We start from the raw sequence: 16,984 nt of genomic DNA on the forward strand, positions 1-16,984 counted from the left end.
CACTTTAGTTTGAGTTTTAAAAATCTCTTCTTGAAGTTAGAATAGAAATGTCTGAGATAGAATCGATGATCTACTCCGAAAAATAGCTTATCAAATGTTAAAACTAATTCCTACAATATTTACATAATTCACTTTTCTAGGGACATAATTGAATCTAAACGCAAATAGTGGGTCTAATATTAAAATCGAATACATCTAAGTGAGACCTAATTGAGAATGAATACATCCAAGTGAGAATAATTGAAAAATATAATCTGATTTGTTAGTATAATTGATAGTAGGATAACATTGAATCATTTTTATAAGCGTTAAGGATACAAATAGGACGATTTAAACGTTAAGAACACAAATAGAACTTACTCCAAATATTAAAGACAAAAACGATATTTTACTCTTTTTAATAAAATGATTAACTGCTAACATAATCAGTCATATTTTTTATATAAATATCAAACATATTAGGTATACTAAAATTTATCACTAAAATTAATTATTAGTATAAATTATATATTTAAATATAAAATAAATATTAAAAATAAATTAAATTATAAATATATAATAGTTAATTTTGTAACTGATTTTTTTTACACATAATATTTTTTATAAATATAAGTACAATAAATAATAGATATTAGACATTTGTATAAAGAGAAATGTTATTTAAACAAAAAATAATTTTATGACTAAGAACCGACAGAAAATTATCCAATCACACATTCTGTAAAGCAAATTACTTTTCTACTCGCACTCTATGCAAAGCAAAAATTTCAACTTTTTCTCCCTCTTCTCATCCACAAACTTACAAATCCAAGTTCTAACGTGTCTTCCAATGCAAAATCAAGACACACAATCTCGTCTCTGTTTTTACTCTTTAGTGGTTCGCTTTTGTGCTAGTAGCAACACAAGTGTCTACACTGAAGATTAACGATGAGGTTGAATTTGGTTTTTTTTTTGGGCCAATACTATGGTGCTGAAAAGAAATTTTTTCAGTTGGTACTGAAATTATGTGTCATAAGAAAAAGAACAATACGTGTTTATGTTGTTAGTAAAGTCTTAGACAATTTTGCAGTGTGCTAGAGAGTACTATATGAGATAATTAATTATATAATCTTAACTCATGCGTTAATGAAGATGATTATGATTTTGGATTTTTTTTTTATGGTCCAGCAACAATAAATTGGGCTTACACTAAGGTTTGGCTTTTTTGGTTGCATTATTGAATAAAGATGAAGTGATTAAAATATATGATGGGTTATAAAAAAATTTTTTTTTTAACATATCTTTTAAAGTTTTTTATTGGGCTAAATATTTTTTGGTCAGTTTAACATGGTATACAGTTATTTTTTTATTGAGAGAAAAGGTAATTGTTAATTTAGTTATTGAAATTATTATGACAAAAGAAAACTAAAATTGTAAAAAATAATTTATTACTACTAAATGTGTGTTTAGATTGAAGTTTATAAATGACTAAATGAGAAGTTGCATAAAATTAATTTTGATTAAAAATGAGCTGAGATTAGCATAATTTATATTTCTCAAGTTTTTATATTAAAATAGATTATAATAAACTAAGAAGTCATTTAGATTATATTATTCAAAATTATTTTTAAATAAAAAATTATTAAAAATATAAATTTAAATAGTTATTTGAATTAATCAAGTTTATAATAAAAATTAATATTTATTTAGTGAATTCAAATTAGCATAAGAAATTGACAAAATGTATTTTATATCAAAAACATAAATAATTAGTATATGAATAATATATAAAAATATACTTTATTAAATTAGATTACTCATAATTTATTTAATCAGTTGATTTAATATTGTTGAGTTATAAATGTTACTTTAATATGATTCTATTATTAGTTAAAGTTAGTTTTCTATTTAAAAATAAAAAATTTAAAATTTGTAATTTTTTAAATTTAAAAGTATTGATAATTAACGTCGTAGAATAAATTTTAAAATAAATAATTTTAATTAAAAAAATATACTCCTAAAATTTAAAGGTTATTTATTGAGTATTATTAGTAGAAAATTATAAAATTTAAATAAACAAACATAGCAGAATAATTTTAGAATTTGAAATCATTAAAGATTTGAAAATAGATAATTTTAAATTTTAATTTTTTAATTTTAAATTTTAGAATTTAAAATTATTAAATGTTTGAGAATAAATAATTTTGAATTTCATATTTTATTTATTTTTAAAAGTATTGAAAATCAAAGTTGCAAAATAAATATTATAAGTAATTTTAATTAATTAAGTTAAACAAACGTACTATTTTAAGAAATGAGAAGTTTAAATTTAAAAAATTGAAATATATGTGATAGTATGTGTCTAATTTAATAAAAATAAATTTTTTTTCGAATACGTTTCTGACACACCTAAATATCATCACGTGTTAGTGTATCTAACTTTATTCTCAACGTATATTCTCGAAATAAATTTAAGAATAGTATATATTATTATTTACTAAAATAAAAATATTTTAAATACTCTCTATAATTAAAATAAGACACTAAGATCAATTAAAAAATAAATTTATGTTTTACTATCAATAAAATATTTTATATTTTATATATATGTGTGTCTTTATATCTTATAAAATTGTAAAATTCATGTATCAAAATGTTTCGTGTCACGTCGTATTTCATGTTCATGTCAGTCCATCATAAATTCTCTTTAACATTATCATTCATATAAGGAGCCGATCATGTTAATTCTGGCACGAATTTAAGAATCTGAATCCTTGTCTACAAGTGAGGCTTAGTTTAACTCTATTATGGGTAAAGTTTACTTTTTGTCCATGAAGTTTGACAAAAGTTTTAAAAATACCCCTAAGTTTTATTTTGTTTCAATTTTGTCCCAAAAGTTTTCGATTTGTATCAAATATACCCTCAACGACTAAATTTCAAAAAATTTAAAACCAATCTAACAATAATATATGAAAATTATGCTTGATTTACTTGTATTAAGGGTTATTCTTATGAAATTATTATTGAATTAGTCTTAAATTTTTTGAAAAATTAGCCGTTAGGGGTATATTTGATGCAAATAAAAAATATCTAGGATAAAATTGAAACAAAATAAAAATTAGGGATATTTTTTAAATTTTTGTCAAATTTTAAGAACAAAAAATATATTTTACCCTATTATTATTATTATTATTATTATTATTATTATTATTATTATTATTATTATTTAGGTCTATATCATTTTTTTTCTACTCCATATATAGTCCAAACCAAAAAAACAAGTCCAAACTCATATACAAAAAATTTCTCCGAGACAGCAGAAAAAAGCCCAATAGATTAACCATGGGATTATCAATTACTAATTATAACCAACACTTCCTGATAAGGCGACAACTCTTCTGATAGTTTCTGCAACTTCTGCGAATGCAGTAGGAATTTTTGCAGCGACACAACACGCGTCTACCTCTAATGTAGCCACTTCATTTCAGCAGATGAGGAAAAAGTTTTCATTCGGCACAGTAGCACAACCCTTTTTTTTTTTTACTGAAAATGGGGAAGTTCATTCAACGGAACCAAAAGGTCCAGCCACGCCAAATTGAGTACATGAGCAGGGCCATCCTCCATCCACACAAAATTTGGATTGGTAGGTACTAATTGTACTAATTCATGAGTAATTTTGTTTTCACCTCTCTTTACATGATTGAAATTAACTGATCTAAAATTACTTACTAGGTCTAGGCATCAGTAATGAAAGTTCCAAAACAAGAATCCAAATTACCTCCTTTTTTGAGAGCATTCACTATTTTTATATTGTCACTTTTTAATATAATATTAGTAAAACAACACTCCATTGCTAATTTTATACCAACAAAGGCTGCATAAGCCTCTGCCTCTCGTGGTTCAAGTGGGTATGGTATGATCCATGAAGCTGCTGCCATTATTTGGCCCCAATTGTCTCTAACTACCACTCCCACACCACCATTAAAATTTTTGAAGATTGCAGCGTCAACATTAACTTTCAAGACAGAGTCTGGTGGGCACTCCCAATTTTTCATTGATGGATGTTTCTGTTCATTTCCTCTTGTCCTCGTTTCCTCTCTGATCTGAGTTTGCCAAAATTCCACAAAGAGGGATCTAGCTTTTTCCAATTCTTCTTCGATCTGCAGCGTCCTTTCCTCAAACACCATGGAGTTTCTCGCCTTCCACAATTGATTCAGCATGGTACAGAACATTCCATTTTCTTCTTTTTGGAGAATCTCTATTGTACTCATTATCCATTTTTTCAGGTTTGTGTCCCTTCTAACTTCAGTTCTAAGGGTAAACGGGGAGGCAAACCAGAATCTTTTCGCAAATTCGCAATCCTTGAAGATGTGCTCCTCAGTCTCTTCCTCATTCCAGCATCTGGTGCAGATCGGTGAGCAATTAATTTCTCTTCTGTTCAGGCTCTTCTTCGTTGGCAAGGAGTAGTGTAAGAGTCTCCACATGAAGTTCAGTATTCTTGGGTGAGCTTTAATTTTCCATAGTTGCTTCCAGGTATTCTCTTCCTCTTGGTCTATGCTTGAATTGTATGGTTGGTTCTTGTTTTGGATTTTTATTTCATGATAGGCCAGTTTGACTCTGAAATTTCCATCTCTAGCTTTCTTCCAAATAAACCTGTCTGGTTGATCCGACCTGGGAATAGGAATTTCGACAATCTGCTTTGCTTCAAAATTTAGGAATATCTGGTTTATTAGCCTTCTATTCCATTCTTTGTCATCTGTTGTCATCAACTCTGCTATTGTTGCGTCTGCTTCAAGAATCTTTGGAGGGGACCAGACTTTTGATCCATTTTGTTTTGGCAACCAGGGGTCCTTCTAGATCTTGATATTGTTTCCATTTCCAACTTTCCAACAACCTCCCCTTTCCAACACTCCTTTTGCTTGCCAAATGCTCCCCCAAGTATAGCTTGGTGTGAAACCAATCTTCGAGCTTAGAAAATTTTTTTTGTTAAAGTACTTGCATCCTATGGTTTTGGCTGCTAATGAATATGGGTTCCTGATCAATCTCCAACCTTGTTTTGCAAGAAGCGCCATATTGAAAGCTTTGATATCTCTGAATCCCAGTCCTCCGCTCTGTTTTGGTAGGCACATCTTGTCCCATTTTATCCAATGAATCTTTCTTTCTCCGTTCTTTGAGCCCAATAGAATCTGTTGGTCATGGACGCAATATGCTGGCACAGGCCGCTTGGAAGTTTGAAGCATCCCATTATGTATGTTGGGATTGATTGCACGACGGACTTGATGAGCACCTCTTTTCCCACCCTCAATAGACACTTCTCCTTCCACCCCTTCAACTTCTTCCAGACTCTGTCTTGGACATGCTCAAAAACTTGTTTATTAGATCTCCCAACAAAAGTAGGAAGTCCTAGGTACTTGGAATGTCTTCGTACAGCCTTTATCTCCAAACATTCTTGGATAAGCTTCTGTCTGTTAGTTGGTACGTTTCGGCTAAAAGACAACTCCGATTTTTCCAAGTTTATTCGCTGTCCCGAGGCCCTCTGGTATGCAATTAGGGCTTCTTTGGTGGCTTGAATGTCTCGGTCAGTGGCTCTAGTGAAGAGTATACTATCGTCGGCGAAGAATAGATAGTTTATTTCCGGTCCATTCCTTGAGATTCTAATTCCGTGGATCAGCCTACTGTTTTGTGCCTTAATGAGGGTTCCTGATAGAGCTTCGACACAGAGGATAAAGAGGTATGGGATAGGGGGTCCCCTTGCCTCAATCCTCTTGATGGCTTGAAGCTTTTGGAAGGGGTACCATTTAGTAGTATTGAAAAGGATGTAGTGCTAATGCAATTCCAAACTGTTTGCACCCACTTGTTTGGAAACCCCATTGAGATAAGGACCTCTCTTAGGAAGCTCCATTTCACTCGATCATATGCTTTCTCCATATCGAGTTTCATTCCCACAAAACCTCTTCTTCCTTTTGACCTTTCCTTCATGTAATGGAAAGCTTCAAACGCAATCAGACCATTATCTGTTATAAGCCTACCCGGGACAAATGCACTTTGATTTTCTCCAACTATTTGTGGAAGGATTGACTTCAGCCTGTTTGCCAAAGTTTTAGTTGCTAATTTGAAGATGACGTTACATAGGGATATTGGCCTATATTCCCTTGTATGCTTCGGCTTCTCCACTTTTGGTATCAAACAGATGTGGGTTTGGTTAATAGATGTCGGATCTGCTCCTTCATTCAAAATCTTAAGCACTGCATTTGCTACTTGATCTCCCAAAGTTTTCAACATTCTTTGATAGAAAATTTCCGGTAATCTATCCGAGCCCGGTGCTTTTGTAGGATGCATCTGTTGAAGGTCTTGGAAAATCTCCTCTTTTGTGAATGCTGCATTGAGAATCTCAAATCTGTCCTTGTTTATCCTCCCCTTAACCACATCAGCCACTTCCTTCTCATTCAGTGTTTCTTCTGATTTGAACAGATTTTCGAAAAAGCCCCTCATGACCTCTTCTATCTTATCTTCATCTTCATACCGTATGCCCACATCGTCTGTGATCGCTTCAATTATGTTCCTTTTTCTTCTTTGTGATGCTTTTTGGTGGAAAAATTTTGAATTTTTGTCTCCGTGCTTTAACCAGGTTGCTCTTGATCTTTGGCTCCACCATACTTTTTCCATCTTCAATAGCTCATCTAATTCTGCTTCTTTCTCCTTTGTTTCTTTGATCAAATCTTCTGTTTGGGAGATAGAATTTAGTTGATTTATCCTCTCTTGGGCTCTTCTCACTCTTCTCGGAAGGTCACCAAAATTTTGTTGTCCCCAAAGGTACAGTTTCTTGCTACAACTTCCAATCCTTTCTTGAATGCTTCCTTGGCAAGACTACCAGGCTTCCTTCACTACTGTCTCACATTCTTCATTTGACAACCATATCTCCTCGAACCTGAATCTTCTAGGACTCTTCTTCTTCTTCCCTACTTCACCAGCTAGGTTCATCAAGATCGGACAGTGGTCTGATTTATATCTGAACAGGTGCTGGACTATCGTCTTTGGAAATGTTGCAAACCACTCTCTATTAGCAAATGCTCTGTCTATTCTCTCTTGTATGTTCTTCTCACCAGCGTTTCCATTGGACCATGTAAAAGGGTAGCCCGCATATCCCAAATCAAGCAGTCCACACATTTGTACCGCTTCTTGGAAGTCTCTAATTTGGGAATAATTCACTTGGTTTCTCCCTTGCTTCTCTTGTGGTCTCATCACTTGGTTGAAGTCACCGAATATTGTCCATGGCATATCAGATGCTTGCCCAAGTGTTCTCAAGAGTTCCCAGCTTTCCTGTTTATTTTGGCTCTCCGGGAAGCCATAGAAGCCCGTTGCCCTCCAACAAGTACCGCTGCCCGCTGCTATCACTTCCATGTCAACATGGTTGTTTGACATAGAAATCATCTCAACCTCCAGAGAACTGTCCCATAAAACAGCCAATCCACCCCGCCTTTGTCTTCCATCCCCTCTGCAGTCCACACCGATAATGTTGTTCATTCCACCCTTATATCTTAATCCACTCATCTCATTCACCTTTTTCCTAGTCTCCATTAAGAAGACTAGGTTGGGAGCTTGTTTTTTAATGAGCTTGTTTAAAGCTCTAATTGTCCATGGGTTCCCAAGCCCACGATAATTCCAGCTTAAGATCTTCATTGGTCTCGGCGGGGCTGCTCTACAGCCTCCACCGTTTCTATTTTGTTTCCAGAAAATTGTTTTTTGGACTTTGTTTCCCTATCCTTAATCTCCATCTCATCTCTGTCAATTGTCTTCCTTTTTTGTGCCTTGTTTTCTTTTTCTATTTTCCTCTCTGTATCATTTGGTATTTCTCTGGCTTGTTTCTTCCATCTCCTTGCCATGCTTGCATTCTCTCCTTTGCTTGAGTTTGTAATTTCCTGTAGCGGAATTCCTTCTTCTTTCTTCTTTTCCCTTTCTTTCCAGTTTGGTTCCTTTTCAGTCTCCTTATTCTCCTTCACACTTATTTCCAAGTCTGGCCTTGTTTCTTCTTTGGTTTGTCCTTTCTCTTGTTTGTTGATTTCTATGGTTTTTTTTTTCTGTAAACTCATGGAGTTCCTTCCCCTTTTTGATCCCATCCTCAAGATCCCTCTTCAGTGAGGAGGTTCCTGGGAGTGTTATCGCAGGGGCCTGGCTGTTACCTTTTCCAATGTCGGCCTCAAAGGAGTCCACCATTGACAGACATGCCAGTTTTTCCATTAGTTTCTCTGTGATTCTTGCTTTACGCTTTCCTTCTTCCTTATTTTCTTCTTGTTGTTTTTCATTTGTTCTACTATTTATTATATCAACTCTAATACCAGTAATATCTGCTTTTATCCAGGGACCAAGAGATTTGGATTTATACATACCTCTTTCCTCATCTTGTTTTCCTTTTTCACAGTTGTTTTCTTCATGTCCTGCTTTTCCACAGTAGTAGCAAACTGTTGGTAATCTTTCGTATTTGAAGTTTACCCATGTAAAGCCATCCTTCTTGCTCCTTACGTTTGTTCCTTTCATGAAGGGTGTATTAATGTTCATTTTGACAGTTGCTTTAATAAATCTCACTTGATCTTTTCCTGCTTCAAACAGCTCACAGCTCACTATATCTCTCATACAGGCAGCTATCTTTTCTCCAAGTTTTGGTATTTTGCAGTGTTCCGGTAGGTTCCAGATCTGCATTTTTGTCTCCACCTTATCTAGGCCTTTGTCTATTTGGTTTTCAGCTCTCTCCCATTTTTTCACTAGCATCCAGGCATTCCTGAAGAACCATGGATTTCCTTTTAGCACCCTGTTTAGATCTGCCTCCTTGTTGAAGAAGAACTGATAGATCTTGGGTTGAACTTTTATAACTCGAAAGCCTGCTGGTTTCCTCCATATATTGGATAGTGCTGTCTAGATCCATGTAACATTGATGTTTTTGTTTGTTACTAGCTTTCCAATGATGCTATTTTCGCATGCTTGGACACTTTCTAAGATATCGTCTTCATCATATATGACAAGTGTTTCTTCCTCGTCAGGTTCCTGTTCTATTGGTTCCACATATTCTCCTTCATCAGTCATTGTTTATACTCCACTTCGTTGGGACACTAATATTTATCACTCTGCTAGTTATCACTAGTAAGGACTCTTTGCACGATGTACTACGGATAGTAACACTACACTCTTCAAACCCTAGGAGAAGAGACTCCCAAGGACATGAGGAGAGAGGAATAATAAGTGAGGTTGAATTTGGTTTAAGAAAACCAATTTGGTTGAATTTGATTTGTTTAGCACTCCGATAGTTTCATTTGCAACAATGCTAGGGAACCAAGATATTTTGGACCAAAAACCTGCCAACTCTTATTGGGCTGAGAACATGAAGTATAGTCCACTTCAGTAACATCTCAAATTAACTTAGGTAAACATAATTAACCTAAGTGAACTCTCTCATCTCCTTTCACCGTTTCACCCAATTAGACCTACATTACCATACACGGCTGTGCCACACCACCACCACTCATCGCATGGCGTTCTCTTTCGCCGTCGACGGCCGTTGTGCCTCGGACCACATCGTGTGGGCAACTTCAGTCCTCCAAAGCTAGCTACAGAACGCCGCAAAGCTTCTCTCCCGTTGGCTTGGTCACTGGCGCGTCAGTCGGAATCACGCCCATCTCCGCCGCAGCGACGTCGTGCCACCCAGTTGCGAGGAAGAAGGCAGTTTTGCTTGTCGACAAGAGTGCGCCGCTGCTGCTGCATGTCGGTGTAGGCGGCGCTATTGAAGCATCTCTGCCCTACTACCATAAACGCGACAGAAGGTCCCCTGCCCCAGCCTCAAAACATCCCTTGCGAGAACTAATTGGTGAGTGTTTAGTAGTTGGAGTTGATTGATTTTTGTTTTTGAATACCACGTTTACAGGTTGTAGGATGTTGCCTTTGATTTGGTTATAAATATGGCTTTGGTAGATGTTGCTCTTGATTGCGTCAGACGGTTTTGTTAGTGGTTTTGGTTTTGCTGTTTCATTTTGCTAGATGATTCTTTTCTACTATATTTGGGAATTAGCAATGCGATCATGGCTTTTGAATGAGATTCAAATTGTGGTATTTCATATCCTAAAATATGAACTTGAGCTACGTTTGGGTACCACTAAAATCAGCCCCTGTTGGCTATTAATAGCAATATGAACTTGAGCTGTTTATGTGTGTAGCCATTGTGTCATCCTAGCTTACTTGTTCAATTAATTTCTTTTCATGTTCTAAATATGATAAATAACAAAGAGTTTTATATTACTCTGTTCTCTTTTCGTTCTCACGTATTTTATTATACAACTTATGTGGAGTTCACGTAGAGCACAAACACACGAATTAATATGTTCTCCGACACACAACTTAATATTATAATAGTGTTTATCATTGTTTTGTGACCTAAAAAAAAAAGAAGAAAAAAAAAAGAAAAGGGAACGGAGGGGCACTTTGTGGAGGCTTGTTGTATTTGATATGCTCAGAAAAAATGACTTTCTTTTATCAATACCATTTGACTTTTCTTTTTTATTGTTGCAGTGATATAAATAATACAAACCAGATATAATATACTTTTATCATAGTTATCTTCAAAGTAATAATCATAGTTATCTTCTTACTTATGGATTGTCATTGGCTGTTGAAATGATACTGTTACATGCACATAAATTAGGAAAACATACACAGGTTATGGGAAAAATTTTGCTTTGTAAGTTGGTGTTGAAAAGTTTTAACTGTACATACATTTTTTTTAATTATTAAACATTGGATGATTTTTTCATTCATGCAATATGTCTCTGAAATTCAAAGAGGTTTATACTTTTGGTCTTTTATTTGAATAACTGGTTTCTGTTTGCACTTTTTTTTATTGCGATTTTGGGAGTTAGGTAACAAAAAGGATTAGAGTTGGTTAATTTTGTTTGCTTATCTATAAGGAAGTGTGGTTGTAGTTGATGTGACTTACCCTTGCTAAGTTGTTGCATGTTGTTAAATTGCTGTAATTAGAGATTGGATGTTACTGAAATAAGGGACCGAAAGGTGATGTTATTAGGAGTTGGATTTTGCTGAATTGCATGTGATTTGGGATTTTTGAAAATAAGGAAGTTAGTTATAAGTTAGTTTATTTCTTTTTTTTTTCAACTTTAAATTTGGTCTGAATGGGATTATTTAAAATTGCAGTACCAAAACGTGATTTTTTTGGACAGATTTTGATGGAGGTTTAAATACATGTGTTGGTATCTATGATTTAGGTTTAGGTACTTTTGTTGTAGTCGATGTGATTTACCCTTGCTAAATTGTTGGATGTTGTTGCATTGCTGTAACTAGAGATTGGAGGTTTCTAAAATTCGAGAGCGAATGATGCTGTTATTAGGAGTCAAATTTTGAATCTTGCTGGTCTCTTAATAGTGTTTTGGAATTTGGATGATGATATTGTTTTAATTTTAGTCCAATTTTGGTCGTACTTTATGTTGGTCCTTACTCATGGTCCAGGAGTCAATTTATTTGATACTCTGTAATCGTTTCTACTACCCTTCTTGTAGCTTAGTACTTGTTAAATCATGTTTTCTATATGCCAATTTACCTGTTTTCTTTCCAACTCTTTATACCCCGGAACCCACACTTGATGCAATCTGTGTAACTTAATAGCCTCTTCAGCCGGTTTTCTCTTCATGTTGAACATCTACTCTAATTTTGCTTGTGTTTAAAAATGAACCTCGTGCAATTTGATCTATACTGCTTCTAATGTTGGTTTAATATGGTATTTATTGATATGGGCTTCGTATAGTATCATCATCAATGTTCAATTGAGAACTCTTTGGATGTTGCCTCTGATCTTTGTATGCAGTTTCCATTAAAGGATTCGGGGCTGTTTCTTGTGAAACCGCAGTAGGATTGTATTGCAGAGAAGCCAACCAACATGGGAAAAAAGGTAAAATGATGTCTATCATTCTCCTTTTAACATTCCACATGTTCTAATGTGTGACTTAGAGCTAGTGTTACAATTAACAGAAATTGTTGGAGTCGTGATGCTCGCCCAGCTACATACATGACATGATGAGCACGCTATCTAAAAACAACTCCGTTGAGAAGCTTGCAGAGATTGATGAGATTAGATTCAGATTCTTGAGGATTGTTTCAAATTGGTCGGTAAAGCAAGCCATCATGGTTCACCTGGCCGAGTCGTATCAAGTTAAGCAAAGAACTTTTTTACTCAACATTGGCAACATCCGCCTCAATGCCGAGTTAATCGGGAGGGTTTTCGGCATTCCGTCTCGAGGTAAGTTTTGCTATCTTAATTACCTGGTGTGGCGTAGGCGTGTTGGCGCAAATATCTTTGGGTATAGATATATTACCATGCAATAACACATGAACATGTTGTAGGGGATCCATTTCCAGCCCTGGATGACGGTATTCCGTACCACGTGTCCATCAAAAAGAGGTTCTATAGACAGACAACAACTGAACTTCGGGATTTAGTTTACAGTTATCCAATGGCAACAGAATCAGATAGGATGGAGTTCAGGAGATATTTCCTACTGGTGATAATGAAGATGTTCCTGTGCCCCACCACTCAACAGGTAATTTCGCCATGGCACATCTTCCCCGTCTTAGATGTTACTGATCTACGAAGATTCAACTGGCCTTTGGACACTCTAAAGTGGTTCGACAAGGCAGTTGAGAAGTATAAGTTGAAAGGGAACAAAACTTGTGAAGGCTGCATGTTCGTCATGCTGGTAGGACGCAATGACTATTAATAAATTCAATATGCCATTTTTTTATGAAGAACACAACTTGTAGAAAATTAATTTCCTGTGCCTGAACTCTCCAAACTAATGTATAGGAAATTAATTTTCTACAGGTTATGTTCTTCATAAAAAACGGCATACTGAATTTACTAATAGTCATTGCGTCCTACCAGCATGACGAACATGCAGCCTTCACAAGTTTTGTTCCCTTTCAGCTTATACTTCTCGACTGCCTTGTCGAACCACTTTAGAGTTTCCAAAGGCCAGTTGAATCTTTGTGGATCAATAACATCTAAGACGGAGAAGATGTGTCATGGCGAAATTACCTGTTGAGTGGTGGGGGCACAGGAACATCTTCATTACCACCAGTAGGAAATATCTCCTGAACTCCATCCTATCTGATTCTGTTGCCATTGGATAACTGTAAACTAAATCCCAAAGTTCAGTTGTTGTCCATCTATGGAATCTCTTTTTGATGGCCACGTGGCATGGATTACTGTCATCCAGGGCTGGGAATGGATCCCCTACAACATGTTCATGTTTTATTGCATAGTAATATATCTATACCCAAAGATATTTGTGCCAACACGCCTACGCCACACCAGATAATTAAGATAGAAGAACTTACCTCAAGATGGAATGTCGAAAACCCTCCCGATTAATTCGGCATTGAGGCAGATGTTGTCAATGTCGAGTATAAAAGTTCTTTGCTTAACTTGATACGACTTGGCCAGGTGAACCATGATGACTTGCTTTACTGACCAATTTGGAACAATCCTCAAGAATCTGAATCCGATCTCATCAATCTCTGCAAGCTTCTCAACGGAGTTGTTTTTAGATAGCGTGCTCATCATGTCATGTATGTAGCTGGGCGAGCATCGCGACTCCAACAATTTCTGTTAATTGTAACAATAGATGTAAGTCACACATTAGAACATGTGGAATGTTAAAAGGAGAATGGTAGACATCATTTTACCTTTTTTTTCCATGTTGGTTGGCTTCTCTGCAATACAATCCTGCTGCGGTTTCACAAGAAACAGCCCCGAATCCTTTAATGAAAACTGCATACAAAGATCAGAGGCAACATCCAAAGAGTTCTCAATTGAACATTGATGATGATATTATACAAAGCCCATATCAATAAATACCATATTAAACCAATATTAGAAGCAGTATGGATCAAATTGCACGAGGTTCATTTTTAAACACATACAAAATTAGAGTAGATTTTCAACATGAAGAGAAAACCGGCTGAAGAGGCTATTAAGTTACACAGATTGCATCAAGTGTGAGTTCCGGTGTATAAAGAGTTGGAAAACAAACAGGTAAATTGGCATCTAGGAAACATGATTTAACAAGTACTAAGCTACAAGAAGGCTAGTAGAAACGATTACAGAGTATCAAATAAATTGACTCCTGGACCATGAGTAAGGACCAACATAAAGTACGACCAAAACTGGACTAAAATAAAAACAATATCATCATCCAAATTCCAAAACACTATTAAGAGACCAGCAACATTCAAAATCCGACTCCTAATAACAGCATCATTCGCTCTCCAATTTTAGAAACCTCCAATCTCTAGTTACAGCAATGCAACAACATCCAACAATTTAGCAAGGATAAATCACATCGACTACAACAAAAGTACCTAAACCTAAATCATAGATACCAACACATGTATTTAAACCTCCATCAAAATCTGTCAAAAAAAATCACGTTTTGATACTGCAATTTTAAATAATCCCATTCAGACCAAATTTAAAGTTGAAAAAAAAAAAGAAATAAACTAAGTTATAACTAACTTCCTCATTTTCGAAAATCTCAAACTACATGCAATTCAGCAAAATTCAACTCCTAATAACATCACTTTTCGGTCCCTTATTTCAGTAACATCCAATTTCTAATTACAACAATTTAACAACATCCAACAACTTAACAAGGGTAAGTCACATCGACTACAACCACACTTCCTTAACTTTAGCGTAGATAAGCAAACAAAATTAAACCAACTATAATCCTTTTTGTTACCTAACTCCCAAAATCGCAATTAAAAAAAGTGCAAACAAAACTCAGTTATTCAAATAAGAGACCAAAAGTATAAATTTTTTTGAATGCCAGAGACATGTTGCATGAATGAAAAAATCATCCAATGTTTAATAATTTAAAAAAATGTATGTACAATTAAGATCTTTCAACACCAACTTACAAAGCAAAATTTTTTCCATAACCTGTGTATGTTTTCCTAATTTATGTGCATGTAACAGTATCATTTCAACAGCCAATGACAATCCATAAGTTAGAAGATAACTATGATAACTATGATTATTACTTTGAAGATAACTATGATAAAAGTATATTATATCTGGTTTGTTTTATTTATATCATTGCAACAATAAAAAGAAGACATTTTTTCTGAGCATATCAAATACAACCAGCCTCCACAAAGTGCCCCTCCGTTTCCCTTTCTTTTTTTTTTCTTCTTTCTTTTAGGTCACAAAACAATGATAAATACTATTATAATATTAAGTTGTGTGTTGTAGAACATATTAATTCATGTGTTTGTACTCTACGGGAACTCCACATAAGTTGTATAATAAAATACGTGAGAACGAAAAGAGAATAGAATAATATATAAACTCTGTTATTTATCATATTTAGAACATGAAAAAGAAAATTAATTAAACAAGTTAGGATCACACAATGGCTACACACACAAACAGCTCAAGTTCATATTGCTATTAATAGCCAACAGAGGCTGATTTTAGTGGTATCCAAACATAGCTCGAGTTCATGTTTTGGGATATGAAATACCACAATTTGAATCTCATTCAAAAGCCATGATCTCATTTCTAATCCCCAAATATAGTAGAAAAGAATCATCTAGCAAAATGAAACACCAAAACCAAAACCACTTACAAAACCGTCTGACGCAATCAAGAGCAACATCTATCAAAGCCATATTTATAACCAAATCAAAGGCAACATCCCACAACCTGTGTAAACGTGGTATTCAAAAACGGAAATCAATCAACTCCCACTATTAAACACTCACCAATTAGTTCTCGCAAGGGATGTTTTGAGGCTGGGGTAGGGGACGTTCTGTCGCGTTTATAGTAGCAGGGAATAGATGCTTCAATGGCGCCTACACCTACATGCAGCAGCAGCGGCGCACTCTTGTCGACAAGCAGAACCGCCTTCTTCCTCGCAACTGGGTGGCATGACGTCGCTGCGGCGGAGATGGGCGTGATTCCGACTGACGCGCCAATGACCAAGCCAACAGGAGAGAAGCTTTGCAACGTTCCGTAGCTAGCTATGGAAAATTGAAGTTGCTCGCACGATGTGGTCCGAGGCACAGCGGCCATCGACGGCGGAAGAGAACGCCATGCGATGAAAGTGGTGGTGTGGCACAGCCGTGTATGGTAATGTAGGTCTGATGTGGTGAAACGGTGAAAGGAGATGAGAGGGTTCACTTAAGTTAATTGTGTTTGCCTAGGTTAATTTGAGATGTTGCTGAAGTGGACTGGGTTTCATGTTCTCAGCCCAATAAGAGTTAGCAGGTTTTTGGCCGAAAGCATCTTAGTTCCCTAGCATTGTTGAAATTAAAATTTAATAAAAAAATCTGACATCGTATACCATAGAAAAAAAAAATCATAAATAAACCAATACTAACATTTTAACCTGGTTCAACAGTTGGTTTCTTCCAATTTGCATTTCTCAATGCATACATATAATTGCCTCCAATTATAAATATTTCAAATTATAGTTATAAGTTCTGTTGCCAAATTAATTTATATTTTCCAATAATACTTGTATTTGCTGCTGATTATAAGTATCTCAAATGACAATTACAAACTTTGCTATCAAACTACAAGATATATAACCTTTTAACATAGGTCATTTTTTTAACTTTCTTCTTCCGTTAGACTAATAAAATTAATTAGCATAAACAACCAAATAATAAAAGTTTGTGAGTTGAATAGATCATTATTTTCTTTTATTGTCCTCTTGTTGACTTTTGAAAGGAAAGACAGGATGGAAAAAAAATAGAACAGAAAGAACTTGGATTGAAGAAAAAAAAAAAGAAATCATACTAAACGACCAATTAGTTCTAACATCAATAAAATTATAGAAATAAATAGAGATGCATTGTCATTTTACACTAAATCAATCTTTGTCGAGACTTACATTGCTACATTCTAGAAGGTGAGAGAACACTTTTTTTCAGTAAAATGTTATATATA

The 16,984-nt window shown here is 34.9% G+C and overlaps 1 long non-coding RNA gene across 1 annotated transcript; it reads left to right on the plus strand.

Annotated features, from left to right (window-relative positions):
- The first annotated feature begins 3,491 nt into the window (after nucleotides 1-3,491).
- Nucleotides 3,492-9,253, plus strand: LOC112755307 (uncharacterized). The gene is made up of 3 exons (XR_003178975.3): nucleotides 3,492-4,200; nucleotides 4,266-4,512; nucleotides 9,015-9,253. It is a non-coding gene; the product is annotated as an uncharacterized lncRNA (long non-coding RNA).
- The last annotated feature ends 7,731 nt before the right edge of the window (nucleotides 9,254-16,984 follow it).

This window comes from Arachis hypogaea, chromosome 16 (assembly GCF_003086295.3).
Source record: "Arachis hypogaea cultivar Tifrunner chromosome 16, arahy.Tifrunner.gnm2.J5K5, whole genome shotgun sequence".
NCBI lineage: Eukaryota > Viridiplantae > Streptophyta > Magnoliopsida > Fabales > Fabaceae > Arachis > Arachis hypogaea.